Source organism: Pipistrellus kuhlii, unplaced genomic scaffold (genome assembly GCF_014108245.1).
Source record: "Pipistrellus kuhlii isolate mPipKuh1 unplaced genomic scaffold, mPipKuh1.p scaffold_m20_p_13, whole genome shotgun sequence".
NCBI lineage: Eukaryota > Metazoa > Chordata > Mammalia > Chiroptera > Vespertilionidae > Pipistrellus > Pipistrellus kuhlii.
The window spans coordinates 8,820,507-8,826,506 of NW_023425438.1; positions in this window are offsets into that span (position 1 = coordinate 8,820,507).

Sequence of the window (6,000 nt, forward strand, 5' to 3'; positions counted from 1 at the left end):
GGAGCAAATAGAGAGAGTAGGAGGGAGAGAAGGATAAATCACAAGAGAGGAGATAGAAGTTAAAGTACAAAATGAAGGAAATGACTGATACAATAAACTTCAAAAAAAAAAGTGATACTCAATGTCTTCTGCTACCATTCTCACTGTTGGGTCCCATTTGATTTTTTAGATATGATTCTAACCTAAATTAATTCTGTTGCTATTTCCTGTCCTTTGTCCCATAGTAGATGAGGACAGTTTACATCCTATTTGTCAATGAATGCTTTGAAATTGTCTTAGATAATACATATGTGACACCGCCTATGTTACTGCTGCCATGCTAGACATTGGAAAAACAAAGAAACAAAGGAGCTCCTAATCTAAATTGTAAACCTAAACACCACCTTTAACCTTCATAACTGTTTATAAACTGCTTTAATTCTCTTCATAAGAACTTCAGAAAAATCTCCTAGTATTTTCCAGGATTACTCTATCACCAATATGATTCCAAGACATAACAAAGAGGTGAGGGTTTTGGATGCTTTCCCATATCTTTCAGTTCTTTGTCCAACACTCTTTCTATTATTGCTGTTTTATGAAAATTTTAACAGTGAACCTCTTTCTTCTGATGAGAACTGAAGCTACAGTACAGCACAGCGCATTTGAGATACAAGTCTGGGCCCATTGCTGCATTTAGTCAAACCACATACCAGTCTTGGCATCCAACATACTTGACCTACAGATTCATTATTTAAAAAAGACATACATACTCAAAGTTTAGTGACTATTATAAGTTTTCTGAACATTTCATAGGAAAATGAAGGAGAGGATGTAGATCTCTCCTATAATTTACTAAAAATTATGAGACCACTTTCCCAAGTGGTCCTACTCCGTGGTCCTTTCTCTCACCTGTCACCATCCCCTCTTACTTCCCTTTAGCTTCCTCTCCTTTGATGCAGCAACCTGCACATGAGCAGCTCTAAAACTCACACCTCCCACAGGTCATCCTTACCACTCTATGTAACTCTCCTGGCAGGGGAGTCCAGTGCCCATTTAATCTCAGTTGCTTTACTTAGTGATTATTTGCTTACGCATACCAAAGAAAGAGCCTCAAATTTTCTTAAGCAAAAATAAAAGGTATGACCATTTTATTCCCATACAAGACTGAATCAGGAAATGGAAAACCAGGTTATAAGGTTCCTTTGCAGTTTTTCCAAGCCCTGATTTAGTGACTGCCCCATTACACTCACCCTCTGATGAAAACTTTTCTATGTTCCTCTTAGCAGGGTTAAAATGCCTCATGGTTAGCCAGATAGCAACTTGAATTTTAAGCACCCACCAGAGACTGACAACAATCCCTGTATCCTATGAGAGGAAATCTGATTGACCCAGCATATCTCAGCCAGGTAAGACTTTCAGTAAACCAAGGCCAAGTCATATAATCAATTCCATATAATCAATTCCCTCCTCAGCAGAGGGGGTACCAGGAAGGGGTCATGGATACAATGAATAAATTGGCTAAACATACACATAATTCATCATCTAAAGCCTACATTTCTAATTTGAGAGGTCAACATTTACTTCTTCAGTCAATCAATTAGGAATTCAGTCAACAAATAGAAGTTTCTGCTTTGGAGAAGCTCCATTGAGAAGAAACAAAGACCCAAACAATGTAGCTTGTGCAAAGACAATCTGTCTAGTAGAGAGTAAAGCATATATACAATTCCAATAAAATGCAGTGTTTCTCTCATGAGACTCTATTGGTGTATTCATGCAACTCCCAAAGCATTTTTTCTGACAATTTTAAATACTGTCATTGTATTTTGTTGAAAATCTAAAAATAGAATCCTATTCTAGATTATCTAGATAAATATGTAGTAACCATGTTTTACCACAGATTTTCACTTCCTAAGTCTGATTAATGTTTATGCATGAGGTGTTAAATGACCACCTAAAGTAATCCCTTTTTCTTTTAACTGTTTAATAAAGTGTTTCTTATATTAGAATTCACATATTTATTTGGGGGACTTTGAGGTTTCTGAAGTTTAAGAAGCAGTGAAATAAGTAGAAATTTGACAAAGTGTTGTCATTTATTGAGCCCCTCTTATGAACTCTGTGTGTGTAATATATATATATATATATATATATATATATATATATATATATATATATATTAATTATATAAAATTTCACTTAATCTTACAATAATCACTTAAAGTTGATATTATCATTCTCATTGTGTAGCTAAGAAAACAGAAGCCTATAAAAACTAAGCAATTTATCCAAAGATCCCAAAGGCAAAACAAGTTGGCAAAACAGTTGGAGCCATAATAGTAATCCAAGTATATCTCATACTATCTCATGTATATCCTTTCTTCTACATCTTATTGACTAAGAAGAAGTTGCATTTAAGTCCTAGATTCTATACTTTAATTTATGTAATCTAGATAGTTAAGAGGTCATTCTGGAAAAATCAGAAAAGCTTAAAAGCATGAGGTACATATAAGGGACAAAGATTATTTGAATCTGATAAATCTAGTGGGCATGAAAATAGGGTTGCCAGATTTAGCAAATAAAAACACAGAACACCTACTTAAATTTAAATTTCTGATAAACATTGCATCATTTTTATAATAAGTATTTCCCATGCAGTATTGAGGATATATTCATACTATTAAAAAAATACTTATTTTCCTGAAATTCAGATTAATTGGGTATCCTGTGTATTCTCTGGCAACCCTTCTTGAAAAGAGATAGTCAGCGGGAGGGGTAGGGAGTGGTGGAGATAAATGGAGCTGAAGGCTGTCAACTGACTAAGATTAGACTTTATTGTTGAGGCAAAGGGGAATCATTTGGGGTTTCTGAGAAAAATAGTGACATGATCAGATTTGTGTTTCTGGAAGATTAATCTAGCTGAGAAAGGCAAAACAAGTTGGACATGAAGTGTTGGAGGTAGCAATTCAGAGGGGAGATATTAGGGCCTGACTTACACTGCTGGCACGAGGATAGAGGTGCTGGATCGACTTTGAGTGACACAACAGAAAGAGCATCATCAAATTACGTCATCTCAAATTGGCTAGTGAAATGTGCCTCTGTGGAATTGTAGAACTAGCAAATACCTTTGAAAAGGGAAATACTCACCATTGTCAAAATTTCCATTTTAAAACAAACACTTAAAATGCCTCTCGAAATGTTTTCCCCACATGTGGGTGACATTTTCCCCAAAAGCTATGTAAACATCACATACTCCATCCTGAGTTCCTCCACTGAGTACATGAAGTAGTTTTTCATCATGACAGTGAACACAACGCAGACACTCAAGAGGTAAATGATGGATGAAAGACAGCTTTGAGCAGCCACTGGGAATGACACACAAAAAACTGAAGATTGCAGTACACCAAAGAGAAGCCTTACCTTTGGTTGTTTTTTATCAAGCATGCAGTTTATCTTTTGCCCCAGGACTGCAAGGTTTTCCACATAGGCATGGTGGTTTATGGTCACACGTAGGTACCCTCCAGAGATGACCTAACTCATCCATCATACCAAGTCTCCAGCTATCATATGGGGATCATCTAGATACCAAACACACTGAAAAAGAGAACAAAATGTGCAGGCAATTTTAGAAATTTTAAAAATGTATTCAGCTAATATTTATTGCATATGCACTCCCATAAATATAAAATAATGTAAAAACATAAAAGTATTTCACCTTAAAATATAGGAAAGTGCCCATCTTTGATCAATATATCATCCCATTTGCTCCCTTTTACAGCAAAACAAAAAAGTGTCTCTACTTCTCTTTCTCACCCTTCATTCTCTCTTGGATCCACTCCAACTAGGAGTGGAACAGAGGGCTAGTTGCTATTTGTTATTTGGTACAGAGGGCGAGTTGCTGTTTGTTCATTTTTTTGTTTGCAGTATATGCTCTAGAACAGGATTCAAGAAGAAAAGCAACATAAACATGTTCATGCAGGAAGATTTTTACCAGTTCTGGTTTCTTTTTTCCCAGTGGAAATGAAAATAGTAGTAATAGTAGTAGTAGTAGTAGTAGTAGTAGTAGCAGCAGCAGCTCTGAGATCCCAATGTTGAATCATTGAGGTCTTCTCTCTCCCTACCACTGCCACATCCTACTGGTTACCAACACCCACATGTATTTCGTCTATTATGATTGCCCCCTATTGACCTCAACACTTTTAATCTCTTTTGACATGTAAGAACTCCTTGGCTTTTTACATAAAGACCCTATAAAACTAATTTATTTTTTCAGGATTACCTCTGAACTTCAGTGCATAAGTAACTTAACTAAGTACTATACTACTTCCTTTCTTCTGAAATGTTTTTGCCCCTATCTCTACATGTCAAAAAGTCTCTCATTTCTTTAGAACCAATCTCCAAAACTATCTTCCCCATGAAAACTTTCCAGCTGCTCCATTTATTAAAAATACTCATTTCCTACTCTGCTTTCCTCGAACAATACTTCCTATTTTCCTAATGTCAATGACGATGTTCCACAAGTACTATATTACTTTATTAGTTATCATGAGAAAACACCAGCTGATAAGAAATTTATAAACTAGGACTATATTTTAGGGAGTTAGTGAAGTATATGGGGGTGATAAATTAAATCTGATGATTGGGTATGAGGCCCAGCTGCTGTACTTGCTAGAGCATCTCTTCAGGCCTTAATTTCTAATTCAGTAAAATGCAGATAATAACAGCCTCAAACACAAATTGAGTAACAGAGTGTTTAGCTCATGGTCGGTGCCAAAATAAAAATAAGTTCTTTTCTTTGCATCTTTAGAGTATCCTGGCCCCTAACACAAAGAATGCTCAAAATAAATATTAAATCATGGAAATATAGGTCATCATAAGGGCTGTCCTACTGGGAACTCAGTGTCAATGGAACAATCCTATTTGAATCTCCAGTACAGCAAAGTCTTTAAAGGACCAAATTTCCAAATCTGTTTCTCTGATATAGAAAACAAAATATAAATGAATGTGGTATAAATCTACTGCTCCCAATTGTGTGTGTGTGTGTGTGTGTGTGTGTGTGTGTGTGTGTAGAAAGAGAGAAAGAGACAAAGAGAGAGAAAGAAATGAGAGAAAAAAATGAGAGAAAGGTATATAGGGGAGGGGATTGCATTTTTAATCCTTAAATTCCAAAATCAAACCAGTATTTAGATTTTGTATTTATTTTTTCCTAGTTCATTTGATACTTTTCTTAATCTGTTCAGTTCAGTTCAGTTCAAGTTTTAGAAGGAAACATATCTGTTCTTTTATTTGCTCTATACTATCCTTTCTAGCTTTCTTTTAGCTTTACTTTTCCCCTTATTTTGCATTATCTCCAATCCAATGTAATTACTAATATCAAATAGAAGTTTTATGTGCTTTCATTTAAAAATCACAAGTTGCTTCAACCAAACAAATTGACCCAGTTGAACAAAAAATGAAATCCTAAAAATTGTGCATAAATTGAATTTGTTTAATTGAATGAATGAATGAATGAATATTAAATATTATTTAATATAACCCTTGAGGAATAAATACACTTTATTAATAACTATTTGGGCAAAATGAATAATTTCACATTAATATATCTTTTTAAATGGGGGTTTTCATATATCAGATTTGTTTCACATGGGATAAATCTGTAATCCCATTCCTATCTCCTTGATATTTGTTTCCATAATGACAATATATATATTGGCTTCTGAGAAAATAAAAACCATGTTTAATGAAACAAATAAAGGGAATAAGTCATGAGCTGCATTAATAAATTTGGCCCACAGCTTAGAAAAGGCAGCCAAATCAAGTGCCCCGTCTCATATTCATTCGGGAAAGCCTTCCCTGAACACAGAAGGGAAATATAACTCTATTAAAATCTCAGACACAGGCTGCTAACCAGTTGGATATAATATTATAGATTTTTTTTACACTTGACTTTGGAGAGGCTTTTGAATATCATTTCTTCAATACGATTTGTATAAATGAGGGATGAGTGGTTGTATTGTGATATACAAA